This window comes from Cygnus olor, chromosome 6 (genome assembly GCF_009769625.2).
Source record: "Cygnus olor isolate bCygOlo1 chromosome 6, bCygOlo1.pri.v2, whole genome shotgun sequence".
Classification (NCBI taxonomy): Eukaryota; Metazoa; Chordata; class Aves; order Anseriformes; family Anatidae; genus Cygnus; species Cygnus olor.
The window spans coordinates 10130672-10157213 of record NC_049174.1 but is presented as its reverse complement, the minus strand read 5'-3'; the positions used below and the strand labels follow the sequence as shown (position 1 = coordinate 10157213).

Sequence of the window (26542 nt, the reverse complement as noted above, 5' to 3'; positions counted from 1 at the left end):
GGGTAATTGGGCACTGAAAGGTGCTGCCCGGGGGTGGTAGAGTCCCCATCCCGGGAGGTTTTTGGGGATGTCGGGCTTAGGGATGGGGTTTGGTAGTGGGACCCAGTGGGTCAGCTTGGTGGTTGGACTCGATGACCTTGAAGGTCCTTTCCAACCTATGATTACTTGTTGAAAATACGGGATTTGTCTTTAACTCGCCTGTTTGTGATGAGGCAGGGGTGAATCGTTGCGGTGAAGTAGACGCTCCTTAATAATGTACAGGGAGCTCATGGGAGGCTGCCAAGGCTGTCCCGCAATCAGCTTTTGCTGAGAGCGGTATCAAAGCTGCAACTTGAAAATGATTATAGCCACTCTGAAAGCTAAATACCGGGCACCCCTTTTACTTAGCCCTTTGGTTGAAACAGACTTAGGAGATCAAGCATCTGTGTATCTCCTTGCAAGCAAATAATGTAAGTCAAGGTACTGGGGAGGAGAGTTTGGGAGTATGTTGTAGTATTTAAATAAGTCAATGGAATGATGGTGTAGTTTAGATATTTAAGTGTAAATGAGCAAAGCTGAAGAAACAAGTATTGCATAAGACAGTGGCATCTTGAAACCTTAATACTAGTCACCCTATTCAAGCTGTTTTACTGCTGTGCTTTTTTAAATTGTGGATCAGTCTATGGGATTTGTAGTGATAAAGCTGATGCTCCAAACGTAATGAAAAATGATGCAAACCCATTTCGTATGGGTGCCAAAATGCTTTAAAATGGTTTTGGAGGCCGATTATGACATCTTAGCATGCAAAACAAGGGTAATTTTTGCTCGGTTTGCTTTTCAGGTCTGCAAAGTAAATAATTTATGATGTAGTAATTTGTCTGTCATGAGTCTGTGGTCTTGCACTGAATTTTACTTTGAGGAAAACTTTTTGAGGCAATGTCTGGGGAACAGTTTCGTAGCATGGCCATCTTGTTTCAGATTTGTGGGAGAGAGGGCAACAATAGAGCATGCTAGCAATGTGCTTTTTTGTGTGTTCTGTTTGTTCTGGGGGATTCAATTCATGTGGTTCAGTCAGATGTAGGGAATCCAGTCAGCCAGCACCTTGAATATCGTGCTCAGTTTGGGGCCCCTCACTACAGGGAGGTGTGGAGGTGCTTGAGAGAGGACTCTGGGAAGGGCCTGGAAATGAGGCTGGGAGTGGTGGCTGAGGGAGCCGGGGCTGCTTCGTCTGAGGAGGAGGAGGCCGAGGGGAGGCTTCGTGGCTCCCTACAGCTACTGAGAGGAGGCTGTGGCCTGGCGGTGCCCGTCTCTTCCCTCAGGTGGCAAGGAGATGGTCTCAAACATTGCAACGGGCAGCCTGGGGCAGTGGTGGGATCCCTGTCCTGGGAGGTATTTAGGAGCCACGTGGATGTGGTGGCTGGACTGGATGTTGAAGGTTTTTTCTGACCTAGGTGATCCCATGAGTCTGTTACCCAGGGTGTGAGGTATCCACTCTCTGGCTGTGAACTTCACTGCGTGAAGCAAGGGGGTTGAACCTTGCAGCAAGTGATGAAAACTGTGAAAATACCATGTATTCCATTAATTTGCAAATACTTATGGGGTATACTTAAAAGTAGCCCATCAGACTACAGTATAAAATGGAAAAAAAGCATACTTTTCTGGAGAACGGTGGAGTTTGGGAATGGTGCCAGGCAGATGAAGAATGTCTCCACAAACCTCAGGAATACTTCACTCTCTGCTGCATCACAACTGGGAACTTGTTTTGTCCCTACCAACGAGAAGGGTAAACGGCGCTGTTGGTATTTAAGATGACATGAGTGCAAAATAACGTAGTAGCTGAAATAGAGAATTCATTTGCATCTTAACTGTGTGACCTTTTGCTTACAGCGCTTTTAAAACATCGTTTCTGCAATTGTTGTTTTTTGTGTTAAGGTTACCCTTTCTGACTTTGATACACACAGCTTTCTACCATTTGTGGAAAAAATCTAAAATTATTTCTTACAGTCAGTGAAAATTACAGGGGATAAAGTTCCCCTATTCTGAAAAAAGAAAACATTGCTTTAAATGTTTTTGGTAATCCTAACCTCTGTGAGAATAGGAGATTTGTCTTCTGTAATATTAGTTTTTGTCCTTGACCAGCTTCAAGGACTGCTTGTGCTTCATGTTACCCGTACTGACGGGGAACTATGCTAAGCTTCTCTTTTGTGCTCTGGCTTGTCTTTATAACATGCGATAATCGAGCAAGGACTGCTGGATATGGACAAACTGCAGGATGTTGCTCAATTGTTTTAAGGGCTTCTGGGAATTGGGCACCATCAGGACTTAAATATGGCTTCATGGAGAGAGACATCTCTGTGTGGAGCCCTGTGGCGAGGCTGTACAAGTGCCCTGTAGGGGCTGCTGCCTGGGTGGAGGCTGGAATATTGGGGGCCTTGGGACAAAGACCCCAAAGGGTCCAGGACCAGGTTGGAGCAGGAGGCAGTGACACAGAGGAGGAGATGCCGCAGCTGTCCCTCTGCCCCCGACTTCAGCAGCCCTTTGCACTGCTGGGCCCACCGCGGTGCTGAGGCTCCCTGGGAGGCTGCAGCTGGCCGCAGACCCCTGGGCACATGAGGAGGATGAGGGCTCTAACCCCAGGTGTACCCTTCGCCCTCTGTCCAACCCCACTCCAGCCTCGGTGTTTTTCATGAGGTGCTGTGTGGGGACACCCCACTATGGCTCTGGGGCCTTCCTGGGAGTGCAGGGCTTAGACCGGTTTGGTTTGGGGTTGGTGCTGGGAGCCCTGCACCCAGGCTGAGGGTGCTGGTGTGGTGAGCTGTGCCTGTACCCCAGTGGGAGAGCAGCTTGGCTCAGGTGCCTGGATCCTTCCTGGATGCCTGGGTCCTTTGCCAGCCTACCATACTAGGGGAGGGTATCTGGGGGGAAGTTTAACTTTTTCTTTTAAGAAAATAAAACTAAGTTCTCAGCACTGGTAAGTGTTGGGTCCAGTGCTGAGTACCTCAGTACAGGAGAGACGTGGAGCCACTGGGGGGAGTCCAGTGAAGGGTCACGAAGATGCTGAAGGGTCTGGAGCACCTCTCCTGCGAGGGGAGGCTGAGAAGAGCTGGGGCTGCTCAGCCTGGGGGAGAGGAGGCTTGGGGGGAGCTCATCCATGTCCACAGACACCTGAGGGGAGGGCACAGAGCACAGAGCCGGGCTCCATCCAGCGGTGCCCAGCGCCAGGCCGAGAGGCCCTGGGCACAGCCTGGAGCCCAGGAGGCTCCCTCTGAGCACCAGGCAGCACTTCTGTGCTGGGCGGGTGCCGCAGCCCTGGCACAGGCTGCCCAGAGCCTGTGGGGTCTCCTCCTTGGGGAGCTTCAGGAGGCGCCAGGACATGGGGCTGGGCACCCTGTCTGAGCTGAGGCGGGATGGAGGAGGTGAAGCAGTTTCACTGAAGAGTTCCTCCCTGGGGGCAGGACTCTGCACCTCTCCTGGTTGGACTCCCCCAGGCTCCTGCCTGCCTGCCCATCTCTGAGGCCTGTCCCTCTGGGGGTGGCTGCATGGCCCTCTGCTGCATCAGCTGCTCCACATCGTCTGCAAACGTGCTGTGGGTATGCTCTGCCCTGTCATCCAGGGCATTCATTAAGACATTAGATGAGATCAGAGCCAGCCAGTATTGACCTCTGGGGTGCACAGTTGGTTACTGGCCTCTGTGATGGCAAAATTGTTAATATTTCAGAGGGAGAGGTCTGGCTAAGAAGCTTATCCTAACTAAAAGAACATTCCTTTGAGCTCAAAGCCAACAGTCTGTGGTTTTCCCAGATCCCTGCTTCTGAGCTAAGACAATACTGGGTGTGCCACTCCTGTGGGCTCCACCAGGAGCCATCTCTTCCAATCCTCCTGTTATCACTGATTGATTCCCTAGAATTGTGGCAGTTAGCAAGCTTCTTAAGGAGTCCATCCCTTCCAGGGATGCATACCTGCCTTTGTTAACACCGAGATGATTGTTTTTCCTCACCTCTCTCTTCAATCAACTGGCAGAGAACAGGGAAGCAGAGGATGAGATGGAAAATGCAGCATTAACATGCAGTGAAGGGAGAGGGTTCAAGGGTGTTCATAAATTCTCCAGCCTGAGGGTAGAGGGTGGGGAATAGTTTCTTAAGTGATAAGATTAAATTTCTTTTAAAAGGATGTTGTAAAGTCAAGAGTATTTCAGTTCCCCGTATCTCTATATGCAGAATGATTTCAACAACTTTTTAGTCTTCTGGACAGCTTTTGATCCAAAGTTGTGTGGAGTAATGTGTACTTCTGTTTAATTGTGATAAGGTTATAAATATTGCACAAATTTTGTGACTAACCTTAGAAATAAGGTAACGATGTGGTCTCGCCTTGTTGTGCTCAGGCTACTGTGGAAATGTGACCTCATAGAAAGTTCCACTTTGTAATTACAAATGTAAGAGGAAGCAGGCATTGTTGGATTCCCTTGTTCATAGTGCATCCATTGTGGTGCAGCTGACAGCCCCAAATCTTCCTGGAAGTGTTTAGTGTCTCTTTTAAAAAGAAGATGGAAGCAGATGCATTATTTAACCGGTCTATACACATCCAATCTCATTAATGCTATTTCAGGCTTCTGACTAACATCGTCTTTGGAGGCTATGCAATGCCACAGATGAAGGGGTATTGAGATGACAGTGCATTTCCAACTCAGTGAGCAGCTTGGCTTTCTTTTTCCCCCCTGTTGCTTCAGTGAGCCACTTGAAGAAGCAAGCACAAAAATACAGGGTTGATATGACTGAGGTGTATAATTTTTGTGTCTTGTGTAGTAGCTTTATTTGCTTACATACTTGGGTAATGAATGTAAGCCTAATGATTAGACAACTATTTTATTTGCTAATTTCCCCTTCTATGCTTAAGTAAATAAATACAGTGACTCTTGCGAATGCTGTAATTGAGTCTATAGCTTTAGCTGTATTGCAATACATCTGTGGGCTTTTTATTTGTTTACTTACGAGAAGCTTCAGACTTGTATTGGTTTTTCTCTTTTTTTTGGGTGTCATTTTGAGGGAATTGAGGGCCATTTATAGCCTAGATGAAAACAATTGGACATAATTTAATATGAAAACTGGAGGAAAATTCTCCTTAACTTGAATTTGGTAGTGTTTACAGTTTCTATTAAGCTAAAACTGCAGATGATGTTCTTCCTGTTAGTAATTCTTCTGTGAATTTATACCACTATATCTGTACTTCAGAGCTACAACTAAACGTGGGCCAGCAGTGTGCCCAGGTGTCCAAGAAGGCCAATGGCATCCTGGCCTCCATCAGAAGTAATGTGGCCAGTGGGGCTAGGGAAGTGATCATCACCTTGTATGCAGCACTGGTGAGCCTGGGGTCAGGGTCCTGGTCTCTTCCCTCAGGCGACAAGTGATAGGACACCATGTGATGGCCACAAGTTGCATCAAGGAGGTTTAGGTTGGGCATTAGGAAGAATTTCTTCATGGAGAAGGAGGTCAGGCACTGGAATGGGCTGCCTGGGGAAGTTGTGGAATCGCCATCCGTGGCGGTATTTAAGTGACGTGAGGATGTGGCACTGAGGGATGTGGTTTGGTGGTGGGAGGTGTTAGGTCAGGTTGATGGATGGACGGGGTGATCTTGCAGGTCTTTTCCAACCCAGATGACTTTGATTCTACTTTTTTCAGTACCAGAACCAGGAGGACACAGCAAGATAGGTACTGTTGCAGGATATTTTAGCATCCTGTAACCAGAATGTGCAATTTCTGTTATTTCACTACTTCACTTAGCATGCTCAGAAGAAAAGCCAGGAAGCCTGTATTTTAGGTATCACAGCAACTGTGTTCTCTAGGGGAAATGTGCTAAAAGCATGCCACTGGCTGCCAAGGCAGCAGTCATTTAAATGTATCCCACTTAACTTTGCAAATGTTTGTGTATCGGAGTTAACTAATTGAGAACCAGAAGGAAGGCTTTTTGCATCACTTGGTCAGTAACCCAAGAAAGATTTCCTGTTTTTAATCCAGCAGTGAATTTCCCCAGAGATACCAGCCGAACTCAGGAAAACACACCCAAACCGGAGATGTGGGGAAAAGGAGAGAGATGTTGAAGGCTGTGTATGGATTGATAAAGCACACAGTTGAAATAAATCTCCAAATGGTCCCTCATTTTCCCTGTTTTCTAGAGTGTCACAGCCAGAATTAGTCATTCAGTGAACCTACTTAAAGTGGTTTGAAGCTTTATGATCATTTTAATGTCACGGAGACAAAGATCCAGTCGTCTAGTCAGCCTTTCTGTGGCAGCTATCCAAACACTCCAGCTCGGTGAAGACGGTGCCAACTATAGCAGTCGTGACCTGCAGTATTTCTGGTTATGAGCTTGCCCTGCTAAATTACCTGTATTGCTTTCAAAACGTTGAGCTGCCTGCATGGGATACAGAAGTTAAATTTTCTTATGGATTGTATGGAAAGCATTGTTGCATAATATTGGACTTAAATTTGTTTGAACTATGAAGAAGCAAGCCTTTGGTTTTATTACCTTCCCCTCTGCCTGTGAGGTGAGATTACAGTATAAAGGGGGAAAACACATTCAAGAGTGTTCAACCCTTTCCGAATTGAAAGGAAGAGGCTTTCTTGGGTTTCTTTGCAGAGTATTTGAGAGACAAGATTCGTACGTGGGTGTTTGGAAAGATATAGTAAGAATTGAGAAACTGGAATTGATGGAAAATAGAGCGTGAGGACAGCAAGGAAGGCAAGGGAATGACAAGTGTAGCATGGCAAATGCTGAAGCAGTTGTGGCATGGGTCATTTGCTGGAGTTTAGACACCTGCATGATGAAAGCCTCGTGTGTGTGTGTCACCTAGTACGTATGGCTTCCACTGCTGCAGCTGCAATCTTCTGTTCTGCACACTTAATGCTTTCCTCTTGAGCAGCATAACTGATGATACCAAGACTGATTCAGTTTGTAAGTTAGGTACAAAGAGGCGTTTCAGTTATCAGCTCCAAGCGGCTGCCTTCTGGGAAGCCTATTTTTAATGCAGTGGGATTATCCTGACACGGGATAGATGCTCAGCTCCTCACAGCACTTGTCCTGAAGGGTAGATGGACCTAACTGGAGACTCGATACTATCAGTGAGATATAAAATGTTCTAAAAAGGTAGTGAGTGACTATCCCTGGAGATGATCCTGACTGATTTTGGCTGTTAAAATGGGGGCTTTGCTGTTTTCACATTTCCATTGTTAGTCATAACAATGAAAAGAATTCAAAATCCATTGTAGGGAGGGAAGGAACAAAACCTCCTGAAAACCCTGCCTTTAGAAGTTTTGAAGGAGTATGAAGGAGTAGTTGAGCTGACATTTGATTTTCTACTTAGATTTGAATATTGTTCTCTTCTTTTTAAGCCTGATGTGATGAATGAGTTAGGCTTTAGTGTCTAAATGCTTAATGATATGTTAAGGTGAGATAACTAATGCTTCTGTCATAGTAAGCCGTTACAGTCTTCGTAGTGCTCATGATCATCTGTAGCATTGGCGGGCTTTTATGATCAGGCAAAGGTGGAATGCTCTTGGAAAAAACACAACTAGGGCCTAGGAAGCGGTAGTTGAAAGTCAGAGACAGGAGTTCCATGATGTGAGCCAGTGACCTGCTGTCACTGCTGTTCAAGGTGCCAGCTCTCAGGTTCTTCAGAGGAGATGGGCTATGTGCATCTCATTTGGATAACTTCATTGTTAGGAATAGAACAAGAACAGCAGCTTGGAAAACGATAATAGATGTGGGCATTGGATAGTGAAAATTCTGATAAAGCGGTTACTAACCATTTTGTTGCTAATTGCATGGTCCCTGTTTTTGGCTAGAAGGTGTTACTGGCTGTGTTGCCAAGGGTACGTGTGTCAGCTAGGAAAAAAACAACCTAGTATATAGTGGCAATGAAGGAAAATAATGTTCCTTTCCTTGTGTGAATATAAAATCAGTGATGTAGTAGAGGTTTTCCTTTTTTTTTTTTTAAGCATTTATAACAAAACCTTGTAAGTATTTGCATAATTTCAGGTTTTCAAGTCTTTTTTTTTTTTTTTTTGGTATCATGAATAATGCTGAGTAACAGTGCTCTCAGTTCTCCTTCAAAATATGTTCCTTCTGGAAAATTCATTTTAGGTTGTTGTTTGAGGTTGGAGTTGAAAGACTTCTGTGGGTCTCTGGGCAAGCTTCTGATCCGTTTGCGCACGATGTTGACAGTGATGGGTAGCAGCTTTGTATTACATGAAATTGTTAAAATTGACGATGCTGCTGATATGCTCCAAATATCAAGAAAACCTATAGCTGGAGCCTTATCGCATTTACAACTCTTCCGTAGTCATTGATCATCTTACTATGGCAATTCAGCTGCTGCAACGTGAATCCGTAGGTTGGAGTTCAGTAAGAGAAGGCAGGCAGAAATAGAAGCAAGTTGTGGAAAGCTAGTCCTGTACCCTGTTGGTAATGCATCTGTTTCATTGCTTTCCTAATACAGAAGGAGACTTCGATTTTAACCTGCGTTAGCTAACCATTGAAAGCACCTCACTGCTGTGGAACTGCAGCATTTAATAGCGTTCAGATGTATAACGGTGTGTTAGCTTATGGATGGGGCTCCTCTTGCGAAGCTCTATTTGCATATGGTGGAGCTGACCAGAAGGGCACGACTTGCCTGGGGCTAGAGATGTGTTGAACGCACAGGTGCATGGCCCATGAGGGAAGGGAGAGAAGTGGGAAGAGGGAAGGGAGGTGCGTTAATCCTCTGGTGCCAGCAAGGTGGGGGCACAAGTATTGACAGCTGGCACCTGCCGTGGTAATGCTGAATGCGATTGAAAGACAGGATTTTAGCTGAAGTCAGGAAACCTAGATGACTCTCTTTTGGGGCATTATGCGTGTATAAAAAGACAGTACTTCTCAGGGAGTATTTTGCTAACTGGAACATCTTGCTTCCTGCATAATAGAGTGAATTCAGTTAGAGGATTGCTGGTTTGATTTATTATGCTAATTGATGAGGTAGTTGATGTGAACTGCATGTACTTATTACTCACTTGCCAGCAAACTCCAAATTATCTCAGAAAAGCTTTTAAAATGGATCATTGCATGTTTTTTTAAACCTGGTCAGTATACAAATACAAGCAAGCCAGAAGCCACCAGCTGTTCGTAAGTGCTCAATCTAAGTGTGACCCATTTTAGTCACTGGAATGTTTCAGGGAAAGAGAAGTGGCTTTAATGTAGTCTCATACTTGTTCTTCACAGTATTTAAGCAACCCTGGAAGATTTTTTCAACTTCTTTCTTCTTCAACTGGACTGCTACTGTTATCTGTGTAGTAAAAATAGAATACATGAAACTTGATTGGGCATTTTTTGATAATAAAAGGTATGATGTACCATTTGAATTTGTATTCAGGCGTATGTGCCAGTCAGTGCAGCAGAAATCCCAGTTTCATAGGAATAAAACTGGGGGTAACTCATGCAGTGGTATTGAGGTCCTAAGAGTGTCAGAGACAGTTGTCTGACTGGTGAAAGAAGCGTTCATTAGATATTTTACTTAATGGACGAACATTCAACTGTAATGCAAGATGGAAAGCTTTTGTATTTCTGGGCTGATAGGGGAAATGTTAATGTTAGATTATGGAATGCAAGAGGCTAAAGAGATGACTTACGGACATGTAAATGAGGAAAAATCTGAGGAGAGCTCTGTAATAGCCGATTCTTTAGTTTTGAGAGCTGTGTGGGCTGCTGTCTGTGCAAATGGGGTAGCTGGGCAGAGTCTCCTTCCTGCTGGACTGTAGCTCCGTCAGGTGCTGCATGCATTGTGTTAGCTGAAAATTCCTGACCAACTGAGGTTTGACAAAACATCCATCCACCTACCTTGAACTTGATATTCCAAAGAGATTTAGACACGTGAATGAATTCAGAGCTTCCTGATTTGAGGCTTGCTGTGGGGGCAAGCCAATAAGTACTGAAGTGAGACTATGAACAGCTGAAAGAGGCGGTCAGTTGGGAGGGAAAAATGCACTGAGGTACAGGAGGTGGGCTGGGACTTGAACGTAGGCTGTCAACAGCAAGGTACCTCGGTGACCTAAAAAGTACTAGTATATCCCTTTAGGGATTGCTTGATGTTAGGTAGTGACATGCTATAAAAATCAAAGTACAAGTATATATCCCTTGGTTTTCTAACTAGGCCAGACCAATAGTGTTTTTTTTCTCCTTTCTGACACTCTGGTAGATAAATGGGAAAAATCAGTTTTGTCAGTGTTTGTAAAGAGCCTGGAGCAGCAAGGTAGCCTACAGGTGTTCCCAGATTTTTTTTTTTGGAAATTATTATGTAAATAAGGTGGCTTGCTCAAACTGAGCCAGCTGCCTGTTAGTAACTTGCATATGGCTATCATCATCTTGGAAGGAAGCGGCACCAAAATAAGGCCTTCTAAATGTTGTCTGGGAGTCTGTAACTTCAGTGAAAGGTGTTGCCAGAGGAACCTGTGTTGTCCAGTGGTGACACATTTCTTCTGGATCGTTTAACAATCTGCAGCTATTTTTCTGCACTTCTTGTAACTGTCCTCTACTCAGCAGATGGGGATATTGCGTACTAGGTACGGGGTGATACTGGATGAATGCTGGGTACCCTTCTGTCCTGTGATGACAAGCTAGGTGAGTTGGGTACTGAGAAACAGATCCAATCACAGATGGGATTAGTGTTGTTTTTTTTAAGCAGGATCAGTGAAGTAGTGATATTAAAAAACAAAAACAAAAAAAAATTATAAACAGGTATGAGGACAGCTATATAAATCTGTAGGGTTCTCCCTGACTTGCATATCTTTATTTACGTTTATTTAATTATAATCAGTAGGTGGCTCCAGATGCTATTTTACTTGCTGTAATAAATCAGAGGTACTCAAACTAGCTTGTTCCACAATTTGCTTTAAAAGATTTGGTGACAGCCTAAAAAAAAAAAAAAAGCACTGAGTGCAGTAGTGTGTTAGAGAAAGCAGTGCCTTAGAAAAGTTGCTTGTTTCCCGTGATGTACGTGGTGGTTGCAAATGTGACGTGGAGGTGTGTGCATTTATTTGAATACTGGAGCCAACACAAAACTGGTTAGCTTGGATGGAAACGTTAGTGCCAGTGCAGAGGCCTCAGTGTAGGTGGGGGATTGGTCAGGGTCTAAGTACAGGCTGGGTTAATCTGTTGGCGTTTCTTGCTGTCAGTGCCACTAACACTTAACCTAACTAGAGTGAAGCTGGTTCAGGTGTGCGGAGAAACCGCTGTAGTTTTAAGTATGATTCATTTTGAGCTGCGCTTCCCTGATAATTCTGGAACAATTGCTTTATGAAAGACAGTAAGTAACCCAAATATGAACTGTCTTTGTTCTCCCAACATCAGTCTTGTTTCCCTCCATTAACTTGTTAAGTCAATAACAAGCCAGTTCCTATCTAGGGATGTCAGCAGAATGAGGGGATGGTTATTGACCTCAGTGGAACATATTGCCCAGACAGTGATTAAGATAAAGGTTTCTCTGGGTATAGTGTATGGAGAAAACTACAAGATGCTACAAAAACCCTCATAAGATCTCATAAGTCTTAAGGGAAAACAAATGGATGCATAAGAGGTCAGTATGAGAAAACTGTATTAGGCTTAGTCTTCTCAGAAAGGAGAACAACTAGAAACTAGGGTGCTGACAAAAAAAAAAAAAGATTCAAAATCCCAATGTGGAGTGGGAAAGAAAATGCAGGGTTTATTTTTTAACCATATCAGCTTGACAGTAGGTAAGTCCTATGTAGCTGATTTTAATGGGAAAGATAGCTGTATATACTTGAAGTATGGGATAGTTAGTGGTTTCCTATTTTGAATAAATTTCTTTTTTTTGTATTTTCTTGAAGCAGGATAAACAAACCATTGAAGTGTAGGTGTTCACTGGAATATAGAGGTTTCAGTGTCTGTTGGTTTTGCTCTAGCAAATGGTTCAGGTGATTGCAGGACGCTGACTTTTGCAAATAAAGAAGCAAAATCCTCATAATACTCAAAGACCAGCAGCTGGTCTTGGGAGACTTCAAGGTAAAAAGTAAAATGACGGAACTTGACAGAATTCCTAAGGATTCTGGAACAGCCCTTTGATTTACTTTGAATATGTTAAGGGCTTTGACTCTGATCTGGTTCTGCTTCTGGTCTCCATCAGTGTGTATCGATGCCAAATTTAAGAGTGACTTTGGTATTGCAATGTTTATATACTGTGTCATAATGAGCATCTGATTTAAAAGCAAAGATTTTTAACGGTAAGTTGTCTATGGCACTTGTTTAATTTGTACCTTTCAGGAAAGGTATGAATTCACAGTTGATGTACTATGGTTTTTAAACACAACTTCTGCAAAAGAACAGTAATTTATGTTGTACTCAAGTGAAATGTGACAAGGGAATGTTTGTAAGAAGGATTATATAAAGTACCTTGCTAATGACAAATTGTGATACATTTGAAATGAGATTCATAATCAAATGTATTTCCGATCCTACTTAGTGAAGAACATTAGCCCAAGCAGGAGTCAAGCAATAACTCTGTTTCCAGCTTTTGTAGAATGGTAGCCCTGACCAAGTTTGATTCCCCATGATTCTTCCTCCCATGCAGCTTCACTGTGAAGATGCTGGTGATCCCGTGCTGCTTGTCCGCTGTCCTGTGTGCTGCCTCCTGTAAGCCCCCTGCTAGCTGGAAGGAGGCAACAAGTGCTGGGACTGCACCCAGGCCACCCACTTGCCTGTGGTGTGGATGTGGGGTCAGGGCTCGTGGGCAGGTCGATTGGTGGAGGCCAGCCGGGGCTGAGCACATGGGGAAACATTCAGCATTCCCGGTACTCTTCTGCTAGGAACTTTGATTTGACAGCAGAAGTCCAGAAAACAAGCTGAAAGTGGGTGAAGGACTCAAAATTTAAGTGGAAACAAGGATTTCTCATCTTATTTAAAAGATACCATATATATATATTTGTGTGTGTGTATATATATATGTGTGATGTGGTTTATCCAATGGCTAAGCTGACTTGCATAAAAAGAGAAACTGTTTTAACTTGTGCTGTTTGCTCTCTAAGAGGTTGAAGCTTTTTGTTGAGAAAAGTATACAGTATTTGCTGCCATGTTGTAACATGCAGCTGAATGCTGACTTTACAAAAATGTTTTGAGCCAGTGAGGCCTGTATTACAACTATTAGTTACTACTGTACTATCAGAGCCTTTTGAAAGAACTTAAGCTTTTTTGTTAAAAAAAAAAAAAAAAAAGGCAGAGTAATGTCTCTTCAGGTTCCTCAGGCAAGCTGAGTTTGTAATTTGGGGCTGTATTTCTGTGCTCCTTTTTCTTAGAATTATTGCAACTTCCATTCAGGTTGAACTCAAGCAGCGGTGGTGTGCCTTCTGATTCCTAGTTCAATTTTAGCTGAAAAGAATACTAAGAATGTGAAAAGGTTTTGGTAAAGTTGAGCAACGACTCAAAAGGAAGAGAATCCTTCCATCCCACCAGCTCCCTTTCACAGGTTCTTACCCTTCCTAAACCAGATGGGTGTACAAGTGAGTAATTGTTATACTGGAATAGCAAGCTGAATAAGCTTGCATAAAACTTAGGTGAGCTCCAGAGCTGTTGCCGGAAGGGGTGTGGGTTTGGGACAGCTTGTTAGGGTGCCAGAGGGCTGCTGGATCTGTTCAGTGGGTTGTTGGCCTCCATCCAAACCTTGTTTTTCTTAAGCAACAGGGGCAGGTAGCTGGATGCTGCACAGAAGCCATCGCAACGGAACTGATCAATAGGCTCCAAAATAACTTGGATGCTGCTAAGGAGATAACAAATGTGGGTTCCCTTTATCTGCAGCTGATCGTTAGCATGTGGAACCTGAGTTACTTGTATAATTAACGGTCTAAGGTTTCAATTTATATTGCCAAAGGGCTAATATGTATCATCCTTATGATTGTTCTTTCATTTGCATAATGTGCAAATTAAAATACCGCTAGAGTTGTAATGCATATAAGGTCATGCAGCTAAGCACAATTTTTCTTTCATCAAGAAGAAATTTATCATTCCAAAAAGTGCTAAAAATGATAAAACACGCTTACTTTTGCTATGTGTTTAGGATTTTGAGATGAACACAGTGAGACATAGCTGCAATTATTGCCAACTTGTATGTGTGTTGCTTTCATAAGTATCCCTTAACATTTGTAGATAGTACCAAAAGGAAGTCTTGTCTTCAGTACTTCTGAGACAATTATTTTAACTTCTTAATGTAACTCTGACTATCTGACACTGTTCCTTTTTTTGGTGGATGCTCAAGTTGTTTGTCAGGGACTTGTGAGCTGTGAACATGCACCTTTAAAAGATGGGGAGTATAAGAGGGGCAGTTGTTGCAAGCTTGACACATGCTGTAGTGAAGAATGAAGGTTTTCTAAAACTTGGTAAATATGTACTAGGCTTGAACGAAATGAAGTGAGTACATTTCTGAAGTCAAATTGATGTCTTATGATACTGCTGTTTGTTGTTGACTATTTTGTACGTTATAATGTAAGTCATCTTTTGCGTAATGGGCAACTGTGCTAATTTGTGGATGTTAAAATAATTGCAGTGCTTACGGGAACAGCTGTTGGCCAAAGCTTTCAGTTGTTATGCTCTGAACGATAGAGCTTTTCAGAAAATGCTTGCTTATCTCAAAGTATAAGAGTGATCCAGTACCACGTACATTTCTCTTGGTCCCTCTTCTACCTTGTCTGTTTGTGCTGTGAAACCAGACTGCTCTGGAACTGCTGCCTGCTGCAAGTTAGTGCGGGAGGCCATGGAGTGTTGTAGAGGAGGTTTCTGCCACACACTTACCAGGAAATGGTACTGAATGAGAAAATAAGCTAAGGCCCACCTTAGGTCAGCCTCCTCATGTTGATGTAGTACTTCTTTGTTCCTAGTTGCCCTGATAATGAAGAGTTTTGGAGGTGTCACATCAAGTCATGACAACTATATTGACCTTCTTCAGGTTTCTTCAGAACAAATAAGAAATCGTCAAACTTCAGTCCAGTCTAGCTTCCCTTGTCAAATCTGACTCCTTATAGACCAAATATCCCTTCTGAAAGTAAGGCAGCAGAGGAGTTCTGGTGTTCTTGCTGGCATCAGACTGTGTGATCTGTGACACAGTGATTGCAGCTGTGACAGTGATGATGCAGCAGAAGATAACTGAAGTCACTGCAGGACTTACCAACTTTGCAGGAGGCCCGTTTAATTTTCTTGATAGCAACCCAGGTTTTATATGCTACTGGGAGTACAACATTGTTTTATTTATTGGATTATAATTTTTTTTGAGTCCATTCCGAAACTGTGTGCTTTAGCAAAGTGAAGCTGTGTGCTGCTGTCCCACGGTGGATGCACAGTTCTGCATGTAAGATATCTTGCTGTAAAGAGTCAAGAACAGTTCAGTGATACAGAAACAGGTGCTGTCTGCTTGGCATCTGTGTGGCATTGATAAGAGCGAGCTCTGTGAATCAACACCAAGTAGTCCTTTGGATTTACTCAGCTCTTTGAGAGCCTGAGCCTGGAGTCATCAGCTGCTTTGTGCCTCTACTCGCCACAGACACTGTTGTTAGTCTTGTACCTGAGCTGACTGATCTTGGTGTTTAAAACAATCACGAGTTTGTCTCCGCTGCTCCTGGGTGAACAGCTTCTGCATTTCGATTGTTCTGGTAGTTGTGTGCTGTCTTCTGTTTCCACCAAACTCGCCTTGCCTCTCTGTGGTGTGCTTTTTGCTGTGGGAAGAATGAACAGAAGTTGTACGTGACAGAGAAGTACCTGCTGAAGAGGAACTGGCTGCTTGTGTAGGGACCAGAAATGGTGTGGTCAGGTTACTTTAAGGAAGCCTTGTAAATGGGATCATTTTCCAATTGACGTGCGCGGAAGAGCAAACAGTTCTGGCTTAAACGTGACCGTGGTGGTGTGAGGAGGGCAGGCAAGGCAGTATGCCGTCCTCTGAGCCAGTGCTGCTGCTGCCGCCTGTGGCTGCACTCGGCAGCCTCTGGCAGGGCTCTGCTTCACCTAAAAGTCCCCCTTTAAGGTGACCATTTTCTTAAGCTGCGTAGAAAGACTCTGAACAGCTAATATATATATATTTTTTTATTTATCTCTGTCTAGAACAGTCAAGTATTACCAAGTGTTTGAAAGATGGTTAGCACTGGGGGCAGCATTATTAGGTCTGGTCAAATGCTTGATCCTAAAACCCCTCGTAGTGATTATCTGCACAAAGAAATTAGTGATATGCTATACTCTTTCCTAGAAGTATTTAGCAAAGTAGTTGGTCTGATGTCCATCTGTGTTACCACTGGACAGGAAAAGAAACCTCTTCTGGCAGAGGGACTTCATTCAGAACTGGAACCCTGGCTTGGGTTTGTTTCTGGACTTGGCAGGTTGGGTGGGATGTAGTGACCGGTGACAGCCGCTTGTCTGCAGACTGAACTACAACGTGACGGGAGCTGAGCAGGCCTTACTGTGCGAAGCTGTAACCTTCAGAACCTTGTTTAGAAAGCCAGTGCCTACGAATACAGGTCTGCATACAGGGCATGTATGCAGATCAGAGTCAGCGATCAATCTTACTGTGCTGCTACCTGCTACTTGGAGCTAATTTTTATTTCATTGGGTTTTGTGAACCAGGAGACTTCCTTTGCAGTTGGGAGAGTGATGTCTAAAGTCAGTTGTTTGTGACCGAGTAGCTTGCAGAAGGTTGTAAGCAAAACGGTAATACATTTGAAGCCTTTGTAAGATGTGTGCTGTAACTGCTGCTAGATGGTAACTGCAGTAATAAATATTGCAGAGAAACTGGATCGCTTTGCATTCTCTGAACAGTTGGTATAGGATTTATTGAATTAGAGTTCTGGGAAAGGCATGAAGAACAAGTTACTATGACAGAGCAGGAAGAGAAAGATTTTGGTTTAGGTCTGCTATCTGTGCAGTGGAAAAAACTTGCACTGAATTAGAGCAACCTAAGTGAAATATTAAAAGTCAAGATACCAGGGGACTCCTGGACTGCTGTAACTAATTAGGACTTGACTGTTATGTATCTTTTTGTTTACTTTTGGGAATGACAGAATTGGGCTAATAATTATTAACCAAAAAAAAAAAAAAAGAAAAAGTGGAATTACCATGAGAGAATGTCAGATACTTATTTCTAAGCACTGGTAAAGAAAACTTAAGAAATATTCTAATGTACTGATGCTGTACCTTTGAATTAATGTTTTCAACTTATACTTAATATTAAAGGGAGTACTCTAATAGGTTATAAGTGGGTAAGTAAGAATCTGATGCCTTTATTTTAAGATTTAGCTGTAAGCTTGTTACTTTTTGCATTGTTAGAAATATTAGGTTGGTGATGTTACAAATATTAAGGTGGTTGCTTGAAAATGAGTTTGCTTATTTGCTTGTAAGCCACCTGTGTCTGATTTTTTAATCTGAAATTCTGATAATGGTCTGAATGAAACAGTGCAAAAGGATTCCAGCGTGGTGTCCATGGGATGTGCCTTTTTCCTGTTTGAAGTGCTGAAGTAACTGCTGTGCTGCCATATTGACCTACCGCCCCTCAGCAGAGCCTCATGATGAGTTTCCTTTTAACTTGCCTCCTTCGTGCTAACAGCTAATGAAGATGGACAGAGGTTCTTCAGAAAGATCTTCAGGATGTTTCAGGCTCTTACCAGCACTTGCACTTGCTTGGAAGAGTAGATGGTAAGCAGAAAAGTGAAGCTCCTTCTACAGGTAGGAGGTATGCAGATGCCCAAGCTTTTTTTGCTTGGAAGAGGTACTTTCCCTTTGTATGGAAGGGAAAAAGTGAAGTCAATCTGCAGCCATCCCTCTCCACTCAGGAGCTTAGTGAGAGCGATTAATTACTGAAGGCAAACTTTGAGTGGGATCTCCATTTGTAGCCCTGTGCTAGTAGAAAAGGTGGTGAGCAGCCTGACTTCATGGTCAGGTAGGGAGCAAATGCAGAAGTCAACTTCTTAAACAGCTGGGAATTGTGGCTGTTAATCCTCTCTCCCCTGAAGCCCCCTCTTAGGCTGAACAGCTCAGTTTGTCTTGAATTGCACAGCCCAGCTGAAGAAGGCCTTGCCTGTCTTGTGTTCTTGCTGTCTCTTGCTTTTCCTGTTGAGCTTTTTGTTCCAGACTAAAGACACCAAGAAGTAGTCCAGTGGCTTTTCTGTAAAGGAACCTCTGCTACAGAGGAATTCCCCATGCTAGAATGGAGTAAGCTCTTTGAGGCATAGGATGTGGCATCCGGAGTTGGCTGTTGAAAAATGAACCAAATGGTCATAATTTAGGAGAAAATCAAAAATTCTAAAATGAATGAAAACACAGTATGTTGGACTGTAAATAAATAGTAGCTCTGCATTGAACTTCCTAACATGACTGTTGTACTAGAGAAACTATAAACTGAACCTGAACCCCTAATTTTCAGTTGATCTCTGAGGCTATCAGCACATTTTTAGTTAGTATGTTTTAAAAAAAGTTTAGTCAGATTTAGTGTGCCATCAAGTAATTGTGTTAGAAAGGAATTTTTAGGGCACTTGTAATCTGAGGAGTGAATAAACAGAAGGCTAAACTCTGCGAGGTCTGTGTATTCGTTTTTGTGACTTAAACAGGTAAATCATTTATCACTTGTAGCAGCACTTAAAGTATAGCCAAGGTCATATTTTACTTTCATGCAGTGTACTATAGAACTGGCTCTTGAAGTACGTTGACTACACTTTATAAGTTGAGCTGAAACATGCATGAGAATCATGCTAAAGTTGGAATGAGACAGGAAAGAAAAGGGAACTAAACAGTGGATTTCTATAAGAAATAATTGGAGTATGGCTTCTGCGTTAGGCTGTCCTGTGCCTCTACAACACTTTCCAGTTGGTACTGTTGGATTCTCTGTTGAGGCACATGTAGGAGCCAGGCCTAAAACTAGACGTGGAAATAGCGATAAACTTCTCTGTCTAGGAAAGACAAAACATGTAATGGAAGCGGAAAGACTTGCAAATCAGAACATGAGTTAACTTGATCTGTGTTACGTTGTCCGGTCAATGAAAGTAGGTGGTGAATGTTAATGAAACATCCAAATTACACTTAGTGTAGGCTGGCTAATCCATAGCAAGCTGTGGTGAGGCTGACTTTGTCCCTGCTTAACTGTCGTTAATGAAATTGGAAGCACCAGGTTATGGCTGTGTGTTAGGGCTTCAGAAATGTGAGACTTTGTGATACTGGTTGCTATTCCAGCGAGGAGGAGGCTGTAATTACTTGAATGAAATTTAACCAACACCTGAATAGTGTACAACAACTGTAGTTGCTGAGGGCTTATTGCCAAATGTGGATTTGTACTTAAGTAGGTAAAATTACATGGACTTTGTACTGGATTGTTTAACAGATTAAATTTCTGTGATAGTGCAAGATAGCAGTAGGTCACAGTCCAAAAGTAAGGTCCTGAAGTATATTTATTCACAGCTGTGGTGTTAATGTGATTAATTGAAAACTTCATAACAAATTCAGGTTACGAATGCAAAAACAACAAAGCCAGCTTTCAGTGATGTAGGTGTAAAGTCAGTGTGAGCTCTATGCAGTGTTAATGGTCTTTGACAGTAGTGCAGGTAATTTTGAGTGGGGTCTGCACTTCTTTCACCTCTTTGGCTGCTGCTTGGAGCCTGAAATGGTCCCCGGTCTCCTACAGTCTGAAGTAGTGACAAGTGACATGCAGTTATGCTAGCAAGAACTCTTCATCCTGGTTATCAGGCTAAGAACTGTGTCATAGTAGGCAGCCGTTCACCAGCAGATACTGAATGTGATATACATCTGTCTGACTGTTGTATTGAGTAAATAGGAAGTCTTACGTGAGGCTTGATCGGTGATGATGGGTATTGAGCACGTGGACACCGACAGCAGCTTGTTCTACTTTGAAAAACCTCTGAAGAGCCTTGATCTGAAAGCATTGATCTGCTAGCCTCTTAGGTCAGCTCATGGACATGCAGCAAGGCTGTGGAGCAACTGGTAGCCTGATTGCATGGGCAAGAGTGTGGGTGGAAACAGGCATAACTTGGAATCCTTATTCTTATGCAAGAGGAGAAGCTTGTTCCCTGGTATAATGCAAAAGCTGAATGTCTTTGGGTGGCTGAAGTTGCAGCCTCAAAGAGGTTCTTTGACAAGTTCATTTAAAGTCTTGGCAGTGTGTTTGCAGCATGAAGTGTATATGGGTAATGCGCAAGCTGACTTCTGCACCTTGCTTTTGGGAAGGATGCTGATCATTGCAAAGGGATTTGAACAAGATAGCACATCAATTACAGGCTCTTTATGCAGTGCATGTAATTTTATGTTGGTATTGAAGTTCTTGCTTGTGGAAGTGATAACCTGGAGATATGGCTGATGTGCTGAACTCTGGAGTTAGAGGCTTTTGGAAAAGCTTCAGTGGGATACATCTATTGCTTAAGACTGTGGAGAGCAATGGATTTCTATGAAGCCAGGACGAATCTTTTCTTTTAAAAGTCTGGGTAAGCAAATGCACTGTTAATAGTTATAGAAGAGCTTTGGACCTGAAACCTTGGAGGAACACTCATTTCCAGTTAAAAACATCTGGAGAAAGGTAATGGTTTGTAGAAATGGAGTGTTTGGAAACAGTTAATGTAATTCATGTGTCCTCTTTGCTTGTCTGGAAAAAGCTTTTAGAAATGACTGCAGACATCTGCAGTGCTCTTTAATATTTGATGGGCTTGTACAATTCTGCTTACAGAAAATTCATGACCTGCTCTATTTCTGAGTCTGGTTTGGAGAGGGCATGAGTAAAGAGGTTAGATGGATTCCTTATCTTCATATTACAATATAGCTATTAAGAGACTTAATGTTTTGTTCTAGATTTCCTTGTAAAATGTTGTTTTTTTTTTTTTCTTGTCACTTAGCTCTATGTCCAATAGATAATTTCTAGGGATCTGGAACTGAATCGCGTTCTGCCAGGATGCTTGTTTTGCTCATGTTTGGAATAAAAGAAGTTTCGCTGCCTGATGCTGTTGAGATTCCTATTGTCAAAATAGTTATTTTTAAAGCCATAGGGAGACCTAGCACTGAGATTGCTGAGGACCACCTCAGCATGCCTTACGTACAGAAAGGCTTTTAGTGAAAGTAGATGCAAGCCAAGCCGAATATCAGATCTGTAACAGGCTTCAAGGCATGATGCTTTCAGTTTAAGGAAATCATGGAAATGTGAACTTGCTTTGTCTGTGGATCCCTTGAGCTTCCTGTTTGACATGCTTTTACCTTTTCTTTCCATTTCCAAGCAAAGGGAAGATTGTTGAAAACTGATTTATCTTCATCACATAGCATTAGACTGCTTAGAAAGTAGTTGGGTCTTTGTGGTAGTGAAGTTATAGAAACCTACTGATGTGACTTTTGTCATCAAGTCTGGAAAAAGGAGAAAATACACTCTGAAATGTTTCAGAAGAACCATTTGTTCATAGCATTTCTTCCTGAGCTAATGAGAATAATGCTGAATTTACATAGTAAAATTCTCTCTTCTCAAATGCATTCATTTTTTTTACTGTGCTCTGTTTAGGGGCATCTTATGTATCCTGTGGCTGCAAGATACAACAGAACTTCAGTTGTAGAAAGGGTGTCTTTTGATGCTTCAGTTGACCGTGATATATATTAGATAAATACACAGTGCTGTATTTCCAAACTTTTAACAACATTTTGGGCAGTGCAGACTTAATTCTGTAGCTGATGATGTTGGTTCTCCTTTCCATGGGTAGCTCTGATAGCTGGCTGTCTGTAGTCTGTCATGCAGAGTAGTGCAGATGGGCTGGGGCTGGTCTGGCCAGGCATCTGTAACATCAGCTGAGCATTATTACAGTAGTTCAGGTAAAGTTATTCTGAAAGACAAAGCAATCTATTCCAGGGTTATTTCAGGTTACAAAATCCTTGTAAGTGAAATCTGCTGCTTCATGGCATGGTTGCGATAACAGCAGCTCCTTCCCCTGGTAGAGCAAAGATGAACGTCTAGCAGAATTTTGTGGTGCATGCTGTGATCTCACTCCTATGCAGCAGAGGCAATCTTGCAGTGACAAAGTTTGAGCTTCTTTCTAGAAAGCTTTTATATGGAAAATATCTGCAGTTTAATTACAGTGGCAATAATTAAGAGATAGTAATGTCTGAAGATTTTTGTGAATGTTTGAATGCTTGCTTAAATTAGTGAATATTGAAAATTGAATGTGATGAAAAGTTTGTAATCCATGATGAAAAAGGCCATCTGCATGTCCAACAAATACCAGAGCTCTTTGCTTCCTAGGATCTTAACGTTACAATTATTTTTTTGTCTGTAGAACATCCACATTAAGAAATTCCATTTTGTGGGAGCTCAGATGAATTGTAAGCCTCATGTGCGTTGTTGTTTTCTCAGCAGTAACTAGTGGGAGTGAGTGCTAAGGTAGTAACCATGGGCAGTGCTCACTCTTTGCCATGGGATCTGGTAATGTGCCAAACTTCATGATTTTTCTTCAAGTTGTTGTTTTAAAAACAAGTAAATATCCCAAACAAATCCTGAACACAACCGTTTGCTTTTTTCTGCTATTAGCAGTAAATGCTAATTACCTTCTTCACGATGTTCAATCTGTTGTGCTTAATTCTGGTCAAAGCAATGTGTTTGGTGTAATGCAAGAAAAAAAAGTAAAACTAAACCCACAGATGCTCTGATGCTGTTACTGGTTCTTTGCTGGGCTGTAGGTGAATGTAAGTACATGCTGACACTGTTCACTGGGCTTGGTGTGTGTAGATAACCGATTCAATGTCAGCTTGTGTAAGAGTCCCTGAGATATGGGCTGAACGACTTAGTGGATGTTCATCAGCTTATTGGCACTGTAAGCTCTTGGCAGCATCAGTGCCTCCTTCTATCTTGCACCTAGAGATCTTGGTGGTGAATGAGTTCAGAGCTTTTCAGGAGATAGATGTTGACTTCTTTTAAGGAACTGTTTAATTTTCAGAAGGTAGGTGATGTGATAGCAATGGAAATGTCAGTTCTGTAGCTTTTTCATTTGTTTTTCTCATATGTAGATTATAGCTGCCTGCTAGGGACTGAACAGAGGCAGCGCAAAGTGTTGGTCTCAAACATAAGTAGTGGAATTACAAATGAACTGGGGCCTTTATGAATTCTGCTCTATCAAAAGGAATATTGTCAAGCTGCTAGAAGCGTCCTGGCTCTGGAAATGGAGTAGGAATTTTGATGAACTTCTGAGTATTCAGGCTATTCAGAAGAATTGGAGCATTTCATTTTTGCGGGAACTTCGATGATTAATTGAAAGTATTTATGTGCTGGGAACTGCAGTAAACTAAGGAAAGGGAGGGAGCTCTATAACGAGGGGAAGAACGTTCAAGTTTCATCCAAGTGTTTTACTGTATAGTTCTAATGTAGTTTTACATGCTTAATGCTTTTCAAAAATTATATTTCTTGTGTGAATTATAAATGAAACTTGGCACTTAATGGTGAATGAGGATTGTTTCTACTGTAATTAGCAATGCTTATGATGGTCTTGTCATATGGAGATTGGCAAGTGAATGGTCATGCTGCATTTTTTCTTTTCCTTGTTTAACTGGCAATATCTACTGTCTAGTGGTGGAACAGAGGCAAGATGAGTAATGTGCTGCTGGCAAGTCATTTGTGATGGATGGGTTGTACCTGTGCAGGAGGGAAGGCATAAATATTGCTCCTGATCTCTGAAGGTAAAAAATTGATTCCCCTTGTGAATCATCTCTTCTATGGGGAGGAACTATGCTGGTGTGAGAATCTCTGCCTAAGTAGCAGTTACCACTGCCAGTACCAAAACGTGGACTAATCATGCGGTTAAGAAAGTGAACAGAAGGGCTTGTGCATCTGTTTGCAGTTGAACTTTGTGTACTCATACCATTCCAGTATCGTCAGGCATGGACTTCTATAAATAGGGATATGGCGAGTTAATTAGCAGTAATCATCGGTATGTTAACAAATGCAGAAAGGCTAAATCGGGGTTGTACAGGAGGAACTACAATACCAATAATGCTGGGGACATTTGGAAGCAGGTGAATGTTCAGGTGGGTGATTTTCCTGCGGTAGCACTGCAGTGGAACTGAGGCCAACTTGAAAATGAGGTTCAGATCTTCCAGTAACACCGTACTGAAGAATGTAATTTGCTAATGTGTGTCCATAGGGTAGGACTCCCATAAACTGTAATATTGGCTCTAGGCTCAAACATCCTTTTGTTTTTGTCATTTAACAGAGAACACAGCTTAATGGAAAGTACAATACTCTTTTAAATGTAGCTAATTTTCTCTAGTCAGAAGAGCAAGTATATTATATTTCATAAGAGGCAAAGTGATCTATAAATAAGGTATTTGCTATGTATAGCAAGCAGGATGTTTTATTGATCATGAACTTTGACTATGTTAGGAGTATGTGCTGTGGCGGGGGCGGGGAGGGGACGGGAGGGAAGCATGTGTGCTATCGGTTAATATTCAGCAGTGAGTATGGAAGGATTGCTTTCCCAAGCTCGGGAAGCTCCATCCTAACAGAGGAAGTCGGGCAGAAGTGTTGTGAGGCTTGTGTGGATCAGGAAGCTGCTCCTGGCCAGACTCAGAAGGGAGAGAAGAAGGCCTGCCGGGGGGTGACGTGGGAAGAACAGCGAGACTGCGTGCAAGCATTCAGGGATGAAGCTGGAAAAGCCAAAGCCCCGGTGGAATTGAATCTGTCCAGGGATGTCAGGGGCAACAAGCAGGGTCTCTGTAAGTATGTCAGTACCAAAAGGAAGAGGAGTGGAGGGGGGGCCCACTGCTGAATGAAGCGGGTGATCTGGTGTCATGGGGAAGAGGTCAAGGTGCCGAGTGCCTGCTTTGTCGCAGGCTTGACAGGCAAGGCTGGCCCTCGGGAGTCCCGGGCCTCGGAGACTGGGGGCAGAGACTGGAGCAAGGAGGACAGACCTCCACCTCTTCTGTGGGTGGGAGATGGCCAGGTCAGGGGATCCTGAAGCAAACTGGAAACATGAAAGTCCATGGACCCTGATGGATGCACCCATGAGTGCTGAGGGAGCTGGCAGATGATGTTGCGAGATCACTCTCCATAACCCTGAATTGATCGGTGACTTTTTAATAGCCTTAATAGCCACTTGCCCTGGTGTCTTAGTTGTAAGCCTGTGCGAATGCTCTCCTTACAGCAGGAAGTGTAGTTCTGGCAAAGCAGCTGGGGGTCAGATGGATACAACACTGAGCTCTTTGATCTTGGGCTTGGTTCGTGATTTTTTTTTTTTACTGCCTAAGAGAACTGCCTGCTTAATTAGCCCTAAGGGACATCTTATGCAGACATGCTGGAAAAAAATGTGAAACTTCATGTCCTCTTGGTGGCGTAATGCCAGACCAGAAAAGGACAGTTTGTATTCTGAGTTTCCTACTAGGTTAGTGGGAAGAGATGAAGTGGGACCTAGAGCATCTAAACCAGCATTAGGAAATCAGTGTGGCGTTCCCAGTTCAACTTCTGTGGCTTGACTTGGTGCCTCTTCCTTTGCCAAGTGCTACTTAAGTGGAGAACTTTGAGCTCGAGAAACATGCTCTGCTCCTCTGAAATGCTGACTTTATTCTGAGTTGAATCTCTTCAAAAACAAAGCAAAGTTTGTTCATTCTTGTGTGTGGCATACCTTAAAAGCTTTTTCGTGTGTGTAAAATTGTCAATAAAAAATATGGAGAATTTAAAGAAATAATCATCACTTTACTACTTGCTTCTATGAAAACAAGGGGTAAACTTTTTCAAGATTCTGTTACTCTATCGGGATTCCAAGCATTGTGTCCTCACATCTACACAGTGCAAGAAACATTTGGACTGATCTAGCAGTTATCACCGTAATGAGCATCTGAATGCTTTTTGTATGCATTAGATTAGGGCAGGTGCCAATTCCAAATGAAGAAACCGTTTTCTCCTGGTCTGTGAGCTTCCCATGAGCCTTCAGGAATGTGTATTTTGCTTTGTCCTGCTGCTTTGCTGTGTGCTTGTCACAACCTGAACAGCGCTGTGCAGGCACATCAGCTGGAGTCCTGGAGCTAGGCTCCTTCAGGGGTCAAAGCCAGAGCTGTGCTTACTGAGCGCAGCGCCATATGAACAGCTTCAAATGATCCTCAGATGAAACTTTAATGGTATTCCTTCCTTCACATTTGTCTAGTGATATGGTCCATTGCAAGTTCTGGGTTACTATTTATCATGTGTTTTTGGAGTTGGAGGTGAAATAATCAGGGAGCGAATGTCACAAATTGGTTTGCATAAATCATTTTGGTTTTGGGGGGGGGGGGGGGGGAAACAAAGGTAAGTAATGCAGCTTGGTTGGAAAAATAAAGCTCCCTAGTTAGGTGAATCCTAGGCAAAAGTTGATGCGATAGTGTTCAAATTCTTTCTCTCTTGTAGATTCTGAAACTCTTTTTTTTCCATTACAGTAGCATTTTTCTCCTGCCCTTCATTTCCACTTACTTGAAACAGGCTGTTTAGAAACCGGAGGAGCTCTTTGCCACTGTTCTCCGCAGTGGTTTTTTTGGACGTTGTTCATTCTGAGACATCACCATAGCA

At 42.8% G+C, this 26542-nt stretch overlaps 1 protein-coding gene and 1 long non-coding RNA gene across 7 annotated transcripts in view; one reads left to right on the top strand and one right to left on the bottom strand.

The window, feature by feature from the left end:
- AGAP1 (ArfGAP with GTPase domain, ankyrin repeat and PH domain 1) overlaps positions 1–26542 on the top strand; it is a 372200-nt gene that overhangs the window by 4641 nt on the left and 341017 nt on the right. The gene's annotated exons all lie outside the window — the stretch shown is intronic.
- On the bottom strand, positions 5008–14239 carry LOC121071988. Its single transcript, XR_005820912.1, has 2 exons — positions 12478–14239; positions 5008–9812 (listed from the first exon to the last, which is right to left on the bottom strand). It is a non-coding gene; the product is annotated as an uncharacterized LOC121071988 (long non-coding RNA).